The sequence below is a fragment of the Heptranchias perlo genome, chromosome 29 (genome assembly GCF_035084215.1).
Source record: "Heptranchias perlo isolate sHepPer1 chromosome 29, sHepPer1.hap1, whole genome shotgun sequence".
NCBI classification, from domain to species: Eukaryota; Metazoa; Chordata; class Chondrichthyes; order Hexanchiformes; family Hexanchidae; genus Heptranchias; species Heptranchias perlo.
In genome coordinates this window covers 18513175-18534657 of record NC_090353.1, presented here as the reverse complement: position 1 = coordinate 18534657, position 21483 = coordinate 18513175, and the positions used below count along the sequence as shown (strand labels likewise).

Here is a 21483-nt window from a genome sequence, read left to right as displayed (position 1 = left end):
TAGCCGGAATTTCTTGCAGGCAGAAAGCACTCTATGTACAACAATAAGGCCGTAGAATTTCAATACCAAGGTGCCTAGGGTACTGTCCCCGTAACTCTGGAGACAAAGTATTTTGACATTCTAATGCTTTGCATCCAAAGGTATTAAAAATTGATGAACCACCAGAAAACATCTTATTAACTATTCTTATGAGTCACTCTTCAATTCAATTTGTCGGATTGTTTTGTAAACAGAGCATATGCCCTGTAATCTCATCAGGAGAAGCTGCTGTGAAATATGTAAAAGGAAACTACCTTTTGAACAAAGGGGAATCCAGAGCATAAATGTTACAAAACAACCAACTATCACTCAGTTTGATTTGTCTTACTGTGGCATAGGAGATGAATATAGCTCCATTGGTTTCTGTTTAAACGGTTTTACAAAGACTGCAATCTCTTTTCACAAAGGAACAAATTGCTTATTTCTTTCAATCATTTCAGCTCTGTAAGGGTCTTGTTGGAATAGTTAAAAACCAGGGAAAAGTGCGAACGTCCGATTACCACAAATTATACAGTTCAGTATCCCGCATTTGGGGACATTGCAGGCGTCAGCACGCCCAAAGTGCAAAGGCCTATCCTCATCCTAGGAGAACCACCTTGTTTGTTTTGTTTATGCCCTTGGAATTTGTCTCCCAGCTCATTGTATTATATTGGACTGTTCAATATCTCGTCCATAGTGCTTGCTTTTGTAAATAACTCTTATTTGTGAATTTAATAGTACAGCCTGTTAAGAAAGCTGTCTGGCATGGCTAGAAAGAGAAAAAGAGAAAAAAACAAAGAATGTAAAGAAAATTAAAGAAAGAGAGAAAGAAAGAAAGAACCAACCAACCTCAGGATGTTCCAAAGTGTTTTACAGTCATGTAAGTACTTTTTTAAAAGTGTGGTCACTGTTGAGATGCAGTGGATTCCCACATACTATCCAGTTGTAAGTTTGTAATAAAAGGGAGCAATGCTTGTTCTGCACTATTTCCCATGTACTAAATGCATAAGATTAAATTTCAGCTTATATGGAAGCTGTCCTTTGCATTGAACATGAGAAAAATTATTGGGAACTAGCATGAATCGTATCAAGAGGGTCCCAGATAGGCTTAATAGAATTAAAACAAACAAATCCATAGCAATGGATGGTATTTATCCCATCACATGGGACAACATTTATGAAATATTGACAGTCGTTATGAAGGAGCCACTGAATACATCTACTAGATTAAGTACCCAAATTGAAAAAAAGTTGATAAAATATACCCAGACAACAAGATGAATTAGTCTGACATCAATAAAGTAAAAAGAACTTGCATTTATATACCTTTGATGACCTCCGGATGTCCCAAAGCACTTTACAGCCAATTAAGTACTTTTGAAGTGTAGTCACTGTTGTAATGTAGGGAAATGCGATTTGTGCACAGCAAGGTCCCATAAACAGCAATTAAATAAATGACCAGATCATCTGTTTTAGGTGTTGGTTGAGGAATAAATGATGGTCAGGACACTGGGAGAACTCCCCTGCTCTTCATCAAATAGTCCTGTGCAATTTTTACATCCACCTGAGAGAGGTTTATCGTCTCATCTGAAAGGTAGCACCTCCAACAATGCAGCACTTCCTCAGTATTGCACTGAAGTGTGAATAAGAGGTAAAATAATGGAATTGATTATCAACTACAAATTTATGGGAAAATTGGATAAATATCTGAAGCAGAGAAAGATACAGGGCTATGGGGAATGCAGAACAGTGGCATTAGTTTTGGATTGCTCTAGCATAGAAATGGCATGGGCATGATGAGCCAAATGGCCTTCTTCTGTGCTGTAAACCTCCATGGTTCATGTGCAATAATAACCTAGTATATGGTGTTTAACTCTGCTTTTGAACGGGAATCCTGTCTGAACAACATCCATGACATTTTTGAGAAAGTAACTTCCCAAATGAACATGGCTTACCAGACTTCCTTTGACAAAGTGAATTCAAGTTAAAACCTAGAGATTGATTTTTAAAATTGGATAAAGGTAAGGAAGCAGTGGGTACTGAATGGAGTGGCCGTACTCTTTCAAATTTACATCAATGACATGGATTTAGAAACTCGGTGTAAGCTTGTTAAGTTTGTAGATTATAACAAATCATCAAGGAGGGGCTGAAGGCAAATTTGATGAGGCAATCAAGAACCTACAAAATGACCTGGATACGCTAAGTAGATGGACGAATTTCAGTGTAGATGAGTATGATATTGCATATTAGTAGAAAAAATGGATGACCACGTATGCTGTGAATGGTGTTGAACCAGCTAAGAGTGAAGTTGAAAGAGATCTAGGGGTGTTGGCACTTAACTTATCCAGTTAATGTACAACAGCAATCAACAAAACAAATAGAAACCTGAATACACTACTAAATTGGTAGATTACAAGTCATAGGATATCAACCTGAAACTGTACAGTGGTCGAGTTAGATTGCCCCTTACATATTGTACTCAGGATTGGTCTCCAAGACATTCAAATCCTAAAGGTGATGCAAAGAGCCACAAGGCTGATCCCTAGTGTCAGATGAGAAAGACTAGAGATACTTTGTGTTACATTTTCAGGTCTTTTTAAATATTCTCAACCTGAATTATTTAATCTCTCATGGGCGAATCTCAATCTCCCATACCTTCATGAATGTTTATCCTTGCCTTGAGATTACATAGAATTCCAAGAATGTACAGCACAGAAATGGGCCATTCGGCCCAACAGGTCCATGCTTCCTCCCACCTTTCTTCATCTAACCCCATCAACATATCCTTCTATTCCTTTCTCCCTCATGCGTTTATCTAGCTTCCCCTTAAATGCATCAATGCTAGTCATCTCAACTACTCCTTGTGGTAGCGTGTTTCACATTCTTACCACTCTCCGAGTAAAGAGGTTTCTACTGAATTCCCTATTGGATTTATTAGTAACTATCTTATATTTATGGCTCCTAGTTCTGGTCTCCCTCACAAGTAGAAACATCTTCTCCACATCTAACCCATCAAATCCTTTCATAGTCTTGAAGACCTCTATCAGGTCACCCCTCATTCGTCTCTTTTCTAGAAAAAAGAGCCCCAGTCTGTTCAATTTTTCCTGATAGATATAACCTCTCAGTTCTGGTATCATCCTAGTAAATCTTTTTTGCACCTTCTTCAATGCCTCTATATCCTTTTTATAACATGGAGACCAGAACTGTTCACAGTACTCCAAGTGTGGTCTAACCAAGGTTCTATACAAGTTTAACACAACTTCCCTGATTTTCAATTCTATCCTTCCAGAAATGAACCCCTGTGCTTTGTTTGCCTTTTTTATGGCCTTATTAACCTTCATCGCTACTTTTAGTGATTTGTGTATCTATACCCCCAGATCCGTCTGCTCCTCTACCCCATTTAGACTCTTATGTTCTAAGGAGTATGTGGCCTTCTTATTCTTCCTACCAAAATGTACCACCTCACACTTATCTATATTGAAATTAATTTGCCAGTTACATGCCCATTCTGCAAGTTTATTAATGCCTTCCTGCATTTTGTCGCAGTCCTCCTCAGTATTAACTATACCCCTCAATTTGGTGAAGTCTGCAAATTTTGAAATTGTACTTCTGATTTATACAAATAGTGATCAACTGTGATCCCACACCGATCCTTGTGAAACACCACTTCCCACCTTTTGCCAGTCTGAGTAACTGCCTTTAACACCCACTCTCTGTTTCCTAATTTGTAGCCAGCTTGCTATACATTCTGCTACTTGTCCCCTGACTCTGGCCTTAGTCATGAGTCTACTATGCGGTACCTTATCGAAAGCCTTTTGAAAATCCAAATATATTACATCTACTACATTACCCTTGTCTAACCTTTCTTACTTCTTCAAAGAATTCAGTAAGGTTGGTCAAGCATGACCTTCCCTTTTGAAATCCATGCTGACTATTCTTTATTATATTTTCGGTTTCTAGATGTTTTTCTATTACATCTTTGAGTAAGGATTCTATTATCTTTCCTACCACCTATTAAGCTAAATATAGGAATAACATTAGCTGTCCGCCTGTCCTCTGGCACTGTTCCTTTTTCTAATGAATTTTTAGATATATGTAATAGTGCCTCTGCTATCTCTTCCCTAACTTCTTTTAATATTCGTGAATACATTCCATCCGGACCAGGGGTTTTATCCTCTCTAAGTTTGATTAGATTATCAATTATCTCTCCCCTTTCTATCTTTATATCTTTTTTGATCTCTTCTTCTAATGCTATGCCCACCATGTTAGTCTCCCTGGTAAATACTGATGCAAAGTAATTAATTAATATTTCTGCTATTTCGCTGTCATTACCTGTGAGTTTATCATGTGTATCCCTTAGTGGCCCTATCCCTATCCTGATTTTTCTTTTATTATTTATGTGTCTGTAGAATACTTTACTATTTCTTTTCATACTCCTTGATAATTTAATTTCATAGTTTCTCTTTGCCTTGCTAATTGTTTTTTTTTACTTCTTTCCTAACACTTTCATATTTCCTTTTGTCATCCTCTCCTTTGTTGTCTAGGTAAACTTTCTGTAATGTGCTCAGGATAGCGAAACAGAAACCCTGGTTTGGTAATTGGTTTTAGCCCCTGGGTGTATCTTATTTCTCCATCATTTCTCACTCCAGTCTTCAAAAGCAGTAGATCATTACATCCAATCTCATTTTAATTTTAAAATATCAACTCATTTAAAAAATGGTATGCAAGCTGAACCAATCACACAGTGTTGTTTAAATTTGAATTATTTTTCTCTCCAGCCTGTAAGCTACAAAACTTGCAATATTATCAAGATAAGCTTGGTGTACGAATCTGAACACCAGTTTTTTTTTTAACTGCTTATGTTCTGTGGCTGGGTTTAGAGGAACAACCACCAAACCAAGAGACAATTTGTCACACACTGATTCTACAGCCTTAACTGAAGGTGACTGGGGTGGAGGGCAGTTAATGGAGATATATGGAACAAAAAATGTACATCAGGAACACTATTTCAAGATACATCATAACCGTATGACATGGGGTTACAGATCCAAAGGGATGAAAGGCCAATTTAAGACTCTTGTCAAAAAGATCTTCAACCAAAGAGTGATGAACACATAGAATGGACTTCCAGGCAAAGGAGTGGAGGCAATAATCTTGGAAGCCTTTAAGTTGAATGTCTGATTGTGGTGGAGAGGGGGCGGGGCTGTGTCTTTCCAGTGGGTAAAGGAGGAATTGTAAGGTTTTCTAGATGATTGAACTAAATGGAGCGCATTTAATAATTTTGAATCTGAGCTTGATAGATTTTTGCTAGCCAAGGGTATTAAGGGCTATGGAACCGAGGCGGATGGATGGAGTTCGAATGCAGATCAGCCATCTCATTGAATGGCGGAACAAGCTAAGGAGCTGAATGGCCTACTCCTGTTCCTATATTCCAATAATGACCTCCCTCATCTGCATTGATCTTATGATCACCCATCAATGATTGGCAGAAGCAGCTTAAAAACTAATTCAATTGAATACAATCTCCACATAAAACTGAAACCACAATAATAAAAAACCATGGACTGTCTCCAAGGCAGTAATCCAATCTGGATTCAGACGGCAGTGTCCTCGCAGCTCAGTTTCGCTCTGGTGGCTTCTAACTTTATCTAAATTCCCTCGGTGAGATCGCTGCTTCCCAATCACTCACAGGTACCGACAGTCACAGAACTATCAGATGACACTATTGGTACAGTTATTCCCACAGTCCCGTTGTTCATGTATTAATAGAGAAGTACAGGAACAATGAGACAGGCAGGGGATCACCGTGTTTTTGCAATTCAGTTACACTGCAGCCAGGTGACCGAGATGCGCCAAGCTTATTTCGCATGAGTCTGTTCTCCGTTGTTTTAATTTCCCTTTTAAAAAAAAATTTCCCCGGCTGTTCCTCTCCATTCACTATTTGGAAGACGGGGGCAGTGCTTGCTGCTCGTCTGCTGACAGCTGTCGTGAATGTATTAAACGGTTATTAGTAACCTGACACTTATTTCCGCAGGGAGGAGCCGCTTCAAACTCAGCCTCCAAAGCCTGTCCACAGCCCGAGCTTGAAGGAGCCAGGGGAGGTTCAAGCCAGTTTTTTGGGGGAATCAAGGAGAGAGCAGAGCAGAGCAACAGCAGCTGAGCACACACACACACCCCACACACCACACACCTCGGAACGGAGTGGAGACCTAGCACCAAGGGCAAGAGGCTCATCCGGCAAAGTGTCCAGGGAGGGAAGAGTGCAGAGAACCGGGACCAGGGGCGGAGGAAACTTCCAGGGTTTGACTTGGGGCGCTGACATCCAGGTGGACCTGGCCAGGGTCAGCCAGCGGCGGGCTCTCCCGCCTATAGACGGGGGATTTGCAGGACACTGATATCCTGGGACATTTGACAGCTGCAAACACGCTCTCCAACACTCGGGGGAAAATATATATATATATATATTTAAAGAGCGAATAGTGTGTGGCAGAGAGGAGCCAGAACTGGGAACAAGAAGCGGAGCAGGGTGGACTGGAAAGCTGGGCTGGAAGGCTGGGCTGCTCCCTGTCCTCCCCAGGAGTGCCTCGATACACTGAGGGGTCGGCAATGGCAGCTCGCTGGCAGCCCAGCTTTAAGTTTGATGCCCGTGATCTCTGGGAGATGGACGGAGAACAAGGGCTGCAGAGGAGGCCAGTCTGGGAGTGAAGGGTCCCAGGGTTTGTTTTTCCTTAATGTCCTGGAGAAGAATTTCAGCATCCGGAGCCTGAGACATTCCGAGCCGGACTACAACATCAGTGCAAGAGCAGGGCTGGATAAACCAGGCTAAAGGTAAGGTGGCAAGAGCCCAGCACCCGGGTGGGAGGCAACTTTCGGGGCATTTGGAATTCTTCCCTGAATGTATTTTAAAATCCGGAGTAAAATGAATTGGGCGAGAATTCGCACTCCCAGAGAAATGATACCAATCATTGCTGGGATTCTGTGGGATATTGAATAATATCGGGTTAGCTGGAGGTTACGGTGAACAGTTGGAATGAGGAGCGGATGGAGGCAGCGAGACCTTCCCTTCCAGTCCCCAGCTCCCTTCTCCCAATCCCGGTATCCCGGTCTCTTTCCCCTGATCGCCGCTTCTCCACCAGGGTCTGAATTCCAAAAGGGAATATCAGCAACTCCAATGCTAAGATGCACTTATGCCCAAGGGTTGACAGCTGAGATACATTAATAATATATCATGTAAATACATGTTAGGGGTTCATTCATTCTTATTAGGTTCACGAATTATTGGCTGCCCCGCTGTGAGGTTTCACTTTCTGAATTGTGGCAGGGATGAACATCTTCAGCAAGTCTCCAAGTTACCTCCTCCCCACATCTCTTTCTGCCCCTCTCTGTTTCTATCTTTTTCTTCCAGTCCTTCTCTCTATCAGTGACTTTCTCTCATTCAGTTTCTCTATCTCTGACCCAGTCTCTCTCTCCCTGACTATTCCCGTCTCCCTGACCCAGTCTCTCTCTCCCTGACTATTCCCGTCTCCCTGACCCAGTCTCTCCCTGACTATTCCCGTCTCCCTGACCCAGTCTCTCTCTCCCTGACTATTCCCGTCTCCCTGACCCAGTCTCTCTCTCCCTGACTATTCCCGTCTCCCTGACCCAGTCTCTCCCTTCCTGCCACACATTCTCTCTTTCTCTTCCTGACAATCTTCCTTTCTCCCCCCGCGCCCCCAGTACTTGGCACTGTGAAGGAGCTGTAAGAGGAACAGTAATACAAAACAGATACCACTACACTAGGTACGTAATAATTATTCTCCATATCTGGGAGCTGTTTGCATGCACTGACAGAGCGGGGCGGGTCAGAACTCTTGCTCATTCTCTATCGGAGACTGTTTATCGCTGGTGTCGGTGAGAATCAGCGGACACTTTGCCGTGTTAGATATACTCTGCACTCAATGGAAATATTTCACCTTTTATCTGTCACTGGGAGCTGTATTTAGGAGATGGGACCGAGCAGAGCGAGTAGCAGACGGTTGCTGTGCTATTAATGAGGGTAAGTTCCCCCTGCGCACATCCAGTGTTGAAATGTTCTGACAGCTCCAGGATTGGGGGCCCGATTGCAGGCTTTGGGCAAATCCCCCACTCTCATTACCCATTGGGGGAATACCCTACTCTCATTACCCTCTGGGGGAATGCCCCCACTCTCACTACCCTTTGGGGAAATGCCCCCACTCTCACTACCCTTTGGGGAAATGCCCCTACTCTCACTACCCTTTGGGGAAATGCCCCCACTCTCACTACCCTTTGGGAGAATGCCCCTACTCTCACTACCCTTTGGGGAAATGCCCCCACTCTCACTACCCTTTGGGGAAATGCCCCTACTCTCACTACCCTTTGGGGAAATGCCCCCACTCTCACTACCCTTTGGGGAAATGCCCCCACTCTCACTACCCTTTGGGGAAATGCCCCCACTCTCACTACCCTTTGGGAGAATGCCCCCACTCTCACTACCCTTTGGGGAAATGCCCCCACTCTCACTACCCTTTGGGGAAATGCCCCCACTCTCACTACCCTTTGGGAGAATGCCCCTACTCTCACTACCCTTTGGGGAAATGCCCCCACTCTCACTACCCTTTGGGGAAATGCCCCCACTCTCACTACTCTTTGGGAGAATGCCCCCACTCTACTCTTTGGGGAAATGCCCCCACTCTCACTACCCTTTGGGGGAATGCCCCCACTCTCATTACCCTTTGGGGGAATGTCCGCACCCACACCACTCTTTGGGGAAATGCCCCCACTCTCACTATCCTTTGGGCAAATCCCCCACTCATTACCCTTTGGGGGGATGCCCACACTCTCATTAACCTTTGGGGAAATGCCCCCACTCTCACTATCCTTTTGGGGGATGACCACACTCCCATTACCCTTTGGGGGAATGCCCCCACTCCCATTACCCCTTGGGGAAACACCCCCACTTTCTGCACCACTTGGGGAAATCCCCCACTCCCTGCACCCTTTGGGGAAATCCCCCACTCTCTGCACCCTTTGGGGGAATCCTTCGCTGTGCACCCTTTGGGAGAATCACCCAACACCCCTCCCCCCCCATACATCCTGCACCCTTTGAGACTCCCACTTTTCTCTTCCATGTGCTTCCTAACCCATTGGTGCTGGGTTTCTCCAGACATTTCTGTGCTGGTACCTCAGTTGAAGAAGGCTTTTGTTGGGCTCATCCCAGGTGCTAAGGGTTTTCTTATTTTTCTGCACTGCAAACGTAACCTCGTGGCTCCAAACAGCCGGCTTGGCCATTTAGTTCCTAGGCTGTTTTGTGGTTCGAGTGTCAGAGTCGTGGGCATCAGAGAAATGTAGGGAACGGCACCGTGATCAGTAATTCTGGTACAGATTACAAACTCCTTGATTCTTTTTAAAAAGAGCAAAAAATATTTTAAATGTTACTTTTTTGAACCAAAGTGAGCAGCTGTCAATTCTGACGAGTATTTCTGATACAGACTCACCGGATCTGACCCATGGTGTCGGTAGAGAACTAACTGTTTATTATGGGTGGACCAGAGGGATGCTTCATTCCCAAATCCATCACCAAGAACTGGTTCATTCTTGAAGGCTACTCTCATTTGGCTCAATTGGTAAGTTTAAAGTTTGCTTTCTGGCCTCTGTGTCAGTAGGTCTTGGGTTCAGGGTCCATGGCAAGACCTGAATACATAATTAGTGCAGTATTGAGGGAGTGCTGGATTGTTGGAGGTGCCGTCTTTCAGATGTGATGTTAAACTGAGGCCCCATCTGTCTATTTACGTGAGTGTAAAAGCTCACATAGCACTATTTGAAGAGCAGGGAAATTCACCCGAAGTCTTGATCAACATTTATCCCTTAATCAACACCATCAAAACAAGTGAACTGGTAATTTATCTTGTTACTGGTTTTCGGACCTTGCTGGGTGCAAATTGGTTGCTGCATTTACTTACGTGACAACAGCGAATGCACTTCAAAAAGTAAGTTAGTGGTTGTGTAGCATTTTGGGACATTCTTGAGGACATGAAAGGCGCTCGCAATATCAATGCAAATACTTTTATTTAAAGTAACGTTTCCACCCTTTTGGGGATTACAGTGGCACTGATTGAATTAAAACTTGGGAAGAAAAGCCAGCACGCCACAAATGGCAGCGACATTTAGCAATCACTGTGTTAATTTACAGAAGGTCACTTATGTATTATGCTGGTATGTATGACAGGGGTTTGGGCAACAAATTGACAGGAAAAATATTTAGTAATCCACTTGGGTAGTTAGCAAATAATACAGACAACATGTTGGTGAACTGCAACCACAGCAGTGGGTGCCTGGATGGGGTTGAATTTGGAAACTTACATTTACTGTCAAACAATTCTATTGCAATGACTTTCCCTTTTTTCCCCTACACCGTAAAACATTTGACACCTGCTCTCGCAAGCCTCTGTAGTCTCCTTGTCAGGTTTTGTGAACTGTTCCCCTATTATTTTTCCTTTTACCTCTACTTGAGTTTATTCATGATGTGGAGATGCCGGTGATGGACTGGGGTGGACAAATGTAAGGAATCTTACAACACCAGGTTATAGTTTAAAATAAATTTGTTGGACTATAACCTGGTGTTGTAAGATTCCTTACATGAGTTTATTCAGTGAGAGGGTTGTCGCTATATTCACATTTAAAGATAGCTTTGCTGGTAGTGGGATGAAATAGGAGATGCCTGGTCTCCTTTTCACAAGTTAACATGCTCTGCTGTCAGGGGACATGGCACTAACTGGGCCAGGTGAAAAATAATGAAGCTTAGCTACACTGTGAGAGATAGCCTTGGGACTCTTGCCCATAACCCTTTGGTTAAGACAAATGATTAAGTTACAAAGCCATGGCAATTTTATTTATTTATTTTTCTTTCTTGATTGAACCAATTTTATTAATTTTGTCCAGCAGTTTAACAAAACAAGTTATATTTTTCCCAATGTTTACAATTTACACAGATGCATTGGAGTGGGTCATATTCCATCCAAAAGAACAAGAGATGCTACTGATCCAGTAGTTAGTCCAGAAGAAAAGTGACATTATATTGGATCTGGTTAAATAGGCTAAGGAAGGGCACATAGCATCCTGAAATACTCCCATTCGACCCCTTACTTTGTACCAACCTTTCACCTCTCATCCTATACTTGGCCTCCCGATGTTAGATCGACCATCAAAGTTTTCCATCCTGTTATTGTGAGTAGGTTTGGGGACATCCGATATTGAGAAAGCAGGGTAATGGAACCTTCACATTCTTTGCCAAGAACTGCTGAATTCCCCAGAATTCCCAATTACGGGTGTCAGACTAAGTTTGATCAATAATTTTAGATGAAGACATTTGTAGATTCCTGCAGGATGAAATACTCCCAGAGAGAAATAACACATGTGCACATCACTAAAATGTGTTGTACAGAAACAGGTTTCCTGCTCTGGTGCACCCACCACAAGGTAGGAACGCCCAACACAGTGACAGCCTGTGACGTTTCAGCTGTTAAAATGACCAGATGGAAAATCGCGACTGGGGTTGTGCAACTTCCCGATTGGCGCTACTGGAGTTGCAGCGGAAAATCCTCTTTAAATATTTACGGGATGACTGGTTAGAGGAAACAGGCTGGCAGAGCACGGCAGCCTACAGCCGGAAACAGGCGGGCGTTCCGCAAGGCCCCTTTCAAAATGGTGGCAGTCGGAGCATTAGCGCCAACCGGATTTTGAGGCTGTTACCATTCAGTCAATGTCGATTTCAGCCAGTTAAAATCAGCCGGTCCTTCCGTAACTTTGGTGGAAGATTAGCAAAAACCCGGGAGAAATGGCGGAAATGCCTGTTTACAACATTTCTCTGAGGTTTCCGTTCATCTTCGCGCCAAGTTATGGCGGGAGATTGGGAGAACCTCCGTGGAAATTCCAGGCGCCAGTGTATTGTATTATAACTAAGCTTTGTCTGTTTGCTCGGGAACCCATCCACAAACATCCTAAAGCAATCTCTCTTAGTTGGATAATCGTGAGTCACTTTTTTGCCTGGGAAAGACAGCAATTGCAAATTCTCAGGACAGATGGCGCTGGTGCTGAACAAATTAAAATGAGGACGTTGAGAAAGAACGGGGAACTTCCCAACGTTAGGGGTCAGATGAAGAAGTTCTCAGTAACAGAAAGTTTGCACCAGAGAGTGGATTGCTGTTGCAGTGTATTAGCAAGGACTTTCTTTTCCAAAATGAAAAGACCATTACATTTCTTAGGAGTAGTTACAAAGGGAATTTTTGATTAATATTTTACACTCAATAATTTATTGCTGCATTTTTTGTGCTTCCATTTATAATTTTAATACATTTTTTAGCTGCTTTAATTTGTAACACTCTAGACTGTTTCATATTCCATCAAGATTGTTATCCTCTTGCTAGATTATGGTAAATTCAGGATGCCAATTTCTGCAAATAAGAGTAGTTGTTAATCATTGACTTACACAGCTCTGAAAAGGACAAATTATCTTAAGAGCTTAGGTTCCAGATCATAGCTTACACAAACTGCTAAGAATCAATTGAGAGAACCTGAAATTATAATTCTGATAATCAGAAAAGGAGTAAAACATGGGACAAAGATCAGTTAACCTAATATCTGTAATAGGAAACACTTGTAAGCATTATGTGGGAGGCTATCAATGCTCATCAATCATCACAGAGGTAACATTGCTCATACCTCACTAATCTGCTAGAGTTCCTCAAAGAGCTAACTAAACTATGGTTAAAATTTATTTGAATTTCCAGACGACATTTGATATAGATCCACGTGTGAAGATTTTCAAAGAACTCACGGAATAAATGTTGAAATTAATCAGCTGGATTGAAAGCTTGCTTGGCAACAGGAAGGAAAGGCGGTGACAAATGGGAAAAATACTGTATCTGGGGACAGTGAGGAGTTCAGTTTTGTAGAGTTCTGGTTTGAGGCCCTTGCTGTTACCAGTACTTGTTACAATATAAAAGAAGGAACTTACATTTATGTCGCACCTTTCACATCCTCCTAAAGCACTTTACAGCCAGTGAATCATATTTGGTTATTTTGTAGGCAAACATGGCAGACAATTTGTGCACAGCCAGGTCTCACAAACAGCAATGAAATAAATGACCATACATTACAGTTTGTGTAAGCTATGATCTGGAACCTATGCTTTCACAGATAATTTGTCCTTTTCAGAGCTGTGTAGGTCAATGATTAACTACCCTTATTTGCAGAAATCTGTTTTGATGGTGTTGGTTGAGGGATAAGTAGACATTTGTTGATGTTGCAGAAAGAAAGAACTTGCATTTGTATTGCGACTTTCACATCCTCAGAACATTCCAAAGTGCTTAACAGCCAATGTTTACTTTTGAAGTGTAGTCACTGTTGTAGGCAAATATGGTAACCATTTACACACAGCAAGGTCACAAAAAACAGCAAATGAGATAGCTGGGAGGAACATGATCTAGATTTTTTTTAAATGTCAAAAGACATGGATAATATAGATTAGGCTATTTTACCTAAATTGCGAGCACAAGACTAGAGGGCATATGTGTAAATTTAACAAACCTCAGGCAAGGCTAGAGATTAGAGGAAAAGCTGTCATGGATCTGTGGAATAGGCATGCAACAAATGTAAAGGCTTATTCAACAAAAAAAAAGCTAGGTAAGTGGTCCAGCTTCTCCCTGCCTGTGTCACACCACCAACACCACATTGCATTGCCAGTCATGTTGTTTTTATGGAGCCAGAATGGGATCAGTACATACAGTGTAGTATTTCACATCTGCAAGAATCTGGCCACACCAAGCTGCAACTTTTCTTCGATGGTGGGTACTCCAAGCAGTGGACAAACCACTTCTAGTTTTGAGCTCAGGTTAGCAGGCTTGTATAAATCTTTTGTGTTTTTTTTTGCTAATTCCTACTATCTCCCATTTTGCTGAAGTTAGAAACATATGAAAGTACAGGATAAAGGACAGAAAGAAGGCTGGTCCCACAAACAATCACCTCTCAACCACCCGTTCTCACAAATATCTATCCAATTCTCCCTTTAATGTTTCAACACTGACCGTCTCCTCTGCTCCCTGGACAGTCCATTCACACAATCACCATCCTCTGCATGAAGTGGTTAAATCTGCCCACCTTCCCTCTTCTAAGCTTGAGCCCGTGTCCTCAGTTCTCCAGTTTGTGGCAATCTCAAACATATTATTGAGGTTCAATTTATCTATTCCCTTAATAATCTTGAACATCTCTCCTGAGGTTTCTCTTCTCCAGTTTAAACAATCCCAGTCTCTTCAACCTCTCCTCGTTGCTAAGCTTACGCTTGGTGCCAGTTTGACTGTCCTTTTCTGTATTGCCTCCAATGCCTGGATATCCCTTGCCCTAATATGACAACCAGAATTATACATAGTACGGCAGGGAGTAATTATCACCTTCACCACCGAGGCAGTAATCTGGCAGAGCGAATCGTCTGTCTTTTGTAGAACCTCCCCAATTTTCATCCCATCCAGTCAAGACAAATAAAAGGATAAGAGGGCAAAATTGAGGCATATTTCAAAATACAAAACAAATGTAATACGTTGCCATTCTAGATTTGCTGTACAAAGTGATTATCCGTTTGGTACAGGTAGGATCACTGCAGAATTTTGGAGAATTGGAAATTCTAGACCAGTTAGGCCCACTCTGTTCTATCTAATTCCTTTTCTATTTGGAGGTGGTCACTGATGCACCACATAGAAATAGCTTTAAAAAAATTAAACCAACCTGCTCTGATCAGTGAAAGACCCCGATCCTATTTCAGCCACAGCAAGCACGAGTTGCGATCTCGGTATCAACTGTAATGAAAATAAAGAGTCGCTATGGTTTCAGAAACATTTAACATAAAGCCATAATATCATCGAAGATATTGTGAAAGGCCCATGGTATATACTCTACAGCATCACTGTATATGTCTTTTCCTGACTGATAGACCCCTCCAGGGAATCTGTTTCTATAATTTTGGATGCTTTAAAGGCAGTTTGAAATTACTTACTTTAATATTTGTTGTATGGTGATCTGGAGAAGGAAAGTACAAATGCTGTGAGTTTGCTCTTCAGTGAGTCAATGTGTTATAATATCTTCAGATAGTATATCCCTCAATTATTGTACATTTCAGTTAACAAGTATATGCTTCAGTGATTATAATGTTCACCTGTACACCTTTCTGTTCCATTACTCTTCATTCACCGTACCTTTCAGTTAGTCCACCTTTTAGTCACGTACGCCTCAGGGAGGGTAACTGTTATGAATTTGGGTTTGCCACAGGTACTTTCTCGGGTTCAATGGTGTTATTGTTCCTGTAAGCACTCTGAGTGTCTTACTTTATTGGGAGTTGACTCACATCCTATATCTACTTCTGGAGATGTGGCAACAGTACCCCATATGATTTGAACTGGATATCCATGTTTTTCACACTTGTACTGCTTCAATCTCTCTGCAGGCTCATTGAGCAATCACTTGGTGAGATGAGGCCTGATACAAATCGATAAGCTGCTTTATTTCACAATAAGGTGAACTTGCAGAATGGCTGTTACGACTAGACTCACTTAATTCAAACAGTACGACCTATATTTGTGTAATAATAAAAAACATGCCACACTTCCCCACATCAATGGGCCATCTTAACTGACTTAAACAAGACCATTTATGACCATTCCCTCCTGCACTCCAACCTTCTTAGTCTTTCGCTGCTTGACTGCATCACATCATTCTTATTTCAAAAACCCTCTGCTTGACTGCTTGTGTGTTTTATCTCTTGCTGTTCACAGCTAAGAAAGAGAAGATCTGCCAGAACTCCTGTCAAGTACCCAACACAATGGGTGTGCAGTGTTTATCAATTACTAACAAATTGCTTGCTATTTACAGTCTGTGATGCTAATTAAAGCTAGCTAATTAGCATCTTAAAAACCTATCATCTCAGACCACTTTTTCACTTACATGAATACACTACACTTTAAAACACCTTAAACAATTCTTCAAATAAATGCAACCATCTGACACTAAAACCTTCATTACTGTTAGTACTGAGACAGTCAGTGCAGGAGAGACATTACAGTTATTACTGAGACAGCCAGCACATGAGAAGCATTACTGTTATTACTGAGACAGCCAGCACAGGAGAGACATCCTGTTATTATTGAGACAGTCAGCACAGGAGAGACATTACAGTTATTACTGAGACAGCCAGCACATGAGAGGCATTACTGTTATTACTGAGACAGCCAGCACAGAAGAGACATCCTGTTATTATTGAGACAGTCAGCACAGGAGAGACATTACAGTTATTACTGAGACAGCCAGCACATGAGAGGCATTACTGTTATTACTGAGACAGCCAGCACAGAAGAGACATCCTGTTATTATTGAGACAGCCAGCACAGGAGAGATGTTACCGTTATTATTGAGACAGCTCGCACATGAGAGACATTACTGTTATTACTGAGACAGGCAGCACATGGCGGACATTACTGTTATTACTGAGACAGCCAGCACATGAGGGACATTACTGTCATTACTGAGACTGCCAGCACAGGAGAGACATTTTTATTATTGAGACAGCCAGCACATGAGGGACATAACTGTTATTATTGAGACAGCCAGCACATGAGGGACATTACTGTTATTACTGAGACAGCCAGCACAGGAGAGACGTTATTATTATTACCGAGACAGCCAGCACGATGACAGTCATTGCTATCGGCATCAGGATAGACAGTATTTGGAGCACCCAGAGAGGCAGTAGTGTCAGCAACCGGAGAGGCAGCAGCAGGAGGCACACAACTATCAGTTCTGAGACTGCCAATATCTGGAGAGTTGCTACCCGATGTCAGCACTGGTGTGAAAACCATTAAGCATCAGTAGTTTTATATCACACAATAATTAGGAACATGCGGAGGAAGCAGTGCAAATGTCAGCTGTATAATTACAGCAACTGGTAAATATTGTTCAATTAAATCCACCCTTTGCTTGAGTGAATGGGAAAATGTTTGAGGAACTGCAGTTATTGCATTATCACTTCCCTTACACACCACATTGCTTTATTGTAAACAAAGTAAATTATTATGTCAATTGTGATCTCCGCAGTGACTGTACTGGTGCTAGAATCAAATTGGACATTCAGTTTTCTGAGGCTGAATGTGACAAATCCTGAATGCAAAACTCTGAATAACAAGAGTAGTGCACGGGGTGGGGAGAGGGTGGATGGTGGAGGTGGGGGCGGGATTTACTGGAGCATAAGAAATTGTACGGGTTCATGAAACAACAGGCTGGGTATATGCAACATATGCAAATCCGGACCACGGAAGAAGCAGACTTGTACCTTCTCCTACTTGCTTCCTTTAGCAATCATTGATATACTCGGTAATCCCTTTCCTGTCTCCCCCCAGGAACCCCCACCCTGGCTAATAGACCACTATTAATTCACTGGTGACAGGCAGCCCGTACCTATCGCTGAGTCACTATAAAACATGACACCCACCACAAATAAAAGATGGCAAAAAAAAACAGCTGGATCTTCGAGAGTCATTCCCAATTGCCTAGAACCAACTTGGCACAGTATTTGGGATAGCCAGACGGACATATAGCAGGACGTGACTTTTTGCACATGTGTGATGACAGTTTTTTTTCAAAGGGACGAGGCTGATCAGAATCAGGCTTCAAGCTGCTCTGATCAAAATTGCTGCCCATGATTGTGGTTGTGAAACTGTTTTGAAAAATGTGGTCTGTTAATATGAGGCCTGGGGGACACAGTGCTTCTCTGTTCAGCCACAGCGCAGTGTTTCTCAAAAGAATAGACTCCTAACTGAAGCTTTGCTTCTATTATGCTCCAAGTATTTTGTGCCTCTCTGGTTCTCTGCCTGTATAAACTGTTCTCCCTGGGAATGGCAAAAGAGAGAAGTAAACATACACTTAGTGAAGCTGTAGCATTTCAATCCTCTGTTACTAAATCCAAGTTTTGTTTAAAAGAGGTTATGCTGGGTTACTAAACATGGGCCTTGAAGTAAATATATAAGCAATGTAGTACAGCTTGTTTACATATGTGTGCGAGGGTTTGAGTTCAATCTCTTGAGTTAGTAAAGCTGCAACTTACTGAGAATCAACAAAATATTTTTTCTCATTCTGGGAGCCAGCCGGATAATTCTAACTTTGTAATTGTATCCCTGCTGATATGAACACTGTACTTTTAACTGGATATCTGCTGGTCTGTGGGCACTGATTGAATCTCTTCTGGTATAAACACTGCCTTTTTGACTGGATATCTGCTGGTCTGTGGATACTGATCGAATTACTCTGGTTTAAATTAATCCATTAGTGTCTAATTGGATTCCAGTTGGTGTAACTGCTCTGTGGGGGTCTGATTGGTTATTTGTTGGGTTCCATACTGCTCTGGTGCACAGGTGTGGTCCAAGATCTGAAGGTTTCCCAGAGTTTTCTGAGCAACACAAAATAATTAACTATATATACTATTAAACCTTTAACTCTAACTCTCTATAAAGGCAAAGCCATTCCAAGCCTTCAGTATTGCACAGATATCTAAAGAGGTTCTTCCAACTTGAATTCCTAAATGCGATAAAATAAAAATCTTGTCATTTAATGGGCAACTCTTCTTACAGCTCCAACCTCCAAACTCCTTCTTCTTCCTCTATTTTAATGATAGTACTCTGATTGGTGTTCCTCTGAACTTTCTTCTTTAGTTCCTTCTAAGCTGCAAAGGTCCATTCTTACACACTCTTCCTCTCCCTGCATCCTCACTGTGTTGAAAGTAACATTTGCGCCAGACAAGTGCCAGGCAATGACCATCTCCAACAAGAGAGAGTCTAATCACCTCCCCTTGACATTCAACACTATTACCATTGGCGAATCCCCCACCATCAACATCCTCGGGGTCACCATTAACCAGAAACTTAACTGGACCAGCCACATAAATACTGTGGCTACAAGAGCAGGTCAGAGGCTGGGTATTCTGCGGCGAGTGACTCATCTCCTGACTCCCCAAAGCCTTTCCACCATCTACAAGGCACAAGTCAGGAATGTGATGGAATACTCTCCACTTGCCTGGATGAGTGCAGCTCCAACAACACTCAAGAAGCTCGACACCATCCAGGACAAAGCAGCCCACTTGATTGGCACCCCATCCACCACCCTAAATATTCACTCCCTTCACCACCGGCGCACCGTGGCTGCAGTGTGTACCATCCACAGGATGCGCTGCAGCAACTCACCAAGGCTTCTTCGACAGCACCTTCCAAACCTGCGACCTCAACCCCCTAGAAGGACATGGGCAGCAGGCACATGGGAACAACACCACCTGCACGTTCCCCTCCAAGTCACACACCATCCCGACTTGGAAATATATCGTCGTTCCTTCATAGTCGCTGGGTCGAAATTCTGGAACTCCCTACCTGACAGTACTGTGGGAGAACCTTCACCACATGGACTGCAGCGGTTCAAGAAGGTGGCTCATTACCACCTTCTTAAGGGCAATTAGGGATGAGCAATAAATGCCAGCCTTGCCAGCGATGCCCACATCCCATGAACAAATAAAAAAAAATCAAACCCCATCGCCATATATGCCAACTTTCAGTGTTTCATGTTGACAATCAATGCTGACAGTCAGTGTTTGTTAAGGCTTGAAAGCAACAGGTCTCACAAATAAAGCAGTGTCTACAATAGGTGGCCAATCTGAAAAGCAAGTCTTATGTCAGGGCGGCAAGTTCAAAATCTACCCCATTGACTTTCTTAGCCTCTTCATCTTAATTGGAGCTCCATTCCTAAAGCTGTCATCAGAAAGCTTAGTGTCCTCTTTTGTGCCAAACAATTTTCCCCCTCATCAGCTCTTAACTCTGTGAAATTATGCTCTCAGGTCTGGGGAGCTCACTCACACTCTTGCATATAATAAAAAGCTTGTCATCTGATATATGATTGACCTCCGGCCTCTCTCTGTTTACATCACAATCATATTTGTTTCTCTATCTTATCATATTGTTATGGTCAATGTTGCTCTGAAATGTCTTCTGTTGTTCCTTCAATGCACCAAACACACTTCCCTACATGTAGTTCCTCCTCCCTGCATTCTTACTGTGTTGAAATTAAGACTCTGTGCGCTGACACCCGCTCTAACTCATTCTTTCCCAGAAGCCATGGAATTCTTTACTTTTTTACCTCTCTGGTCTCTTTTTCCATTTAACCATTTCTTCACTTACCTTGTCTTGTATTCTACTTTTCTCAACCTTGTTGGTATCTTGTACTATGGACCTTGGCCCTTCACTTGGGTTTCTCTACAAAAAATGCATGCGGCATATATAACACACACCTTAAATAACGTGCAGCTATCCTTCTGCTTGCTCTCTATACCTGCACCACATATTTGATAGTACTTCCTTTCCACTATGTCCAGCTTAATCAAGTCACACTATTCATTTCCATCTTCAGTTTGCAGGTTTTAGGAGCACTTTTTTGCCACATTGAACAGATCTTAGTTGTGAGACTTTCAGCTGCCAATCAGTCACTTTCCCGAGGTCTTGCCTTCTAACAGAAACATAAACGTGGTTAAGAGCAATGTGCTCCATCATCACACAGATCCATGGTTTAATTCGAGCCCATAGTCCTGTTGTTACTGCTATTGCAGCTACTTCAAGTTGCTGACTTTTTCAGTTATCATTAGAGTTGCCGAGTCATGTCTGCTGGTAACTATGGGAACAAAAGCCTTCGGCTGCATCTAGTCACTTAACAGAAATCACTTGGAAAAGGTTTTCTTGCACTAGTTTTAGTGTAAAAGCAGCTGATGCAAATGTCTAAAATAATAGGTAAGCTTTTAAAAGTGTAACGAATATATATCCACATCTTAATGATGGAAAAGAGATGACTCTTTAACTATCATGCCGGGTGGGAGGTGCTTTGTGCACCACTCGTGAATCTGCGCCTTCCCCAGCTTCACAACCATGTGAGCGGACGGTGAAAATATCTCATTGTGAAAATGGAGCTTTCTTCATCCTGGGTGTCACCGTTGACCAGAAACTTAACTGGACCAGCCATATAAAAACTGTGGCTACAAGAGCAGGTCTGAGGCTGGATATTCTGCGGCGATTGACTCACCTCCTGACTCCTATCTACAAGGCACAAGTCAGGAGTGTGATGGAATACTCTCCACTTGCCTGGATGAGTGCAGCTCCAACAACACTCAAGAAGCTCAACATCATCCAGGACAAAGCAGCCCTCTTGATTGGCACCCCATCCATCACCTTAAACATTCACTCCCTTCACCACCATCGCACCGCAGCTGCAGTGTGTACCATCTACAGGATGCACTGCAGCAACTTGCCAAGGTTTCTTCGACAGCACCTCCAAAACCTGCGACCTCAACCACCTAGAAGGACAAAGGCAGCAGGCACATGGGAACAACACCACCTGCATGTT

General features: G+C 42.5%; 1 protein-coding gene across 1 annotated transcript in view; it reads left to right on the top strand.

Moving 5' to 3' along the window:
- Positions 1 to 9574: 9574 nt before the first annotated feature.
- The window catches only part of nrtn (neurturin), an 80914-nt gene continuing 69005 nt past the window's right edge, over positions 9575 to 21483 (top strand). Inside the window, exon 1 of the mRNA XM_067968690.1 lies at positions 9575 to 9641. The gene's annotated coding sequence lies outside the window, so the exon portion shown is untranslated. The remainder of the gene's footprint in view (positions 9642 to 21483) is intronic.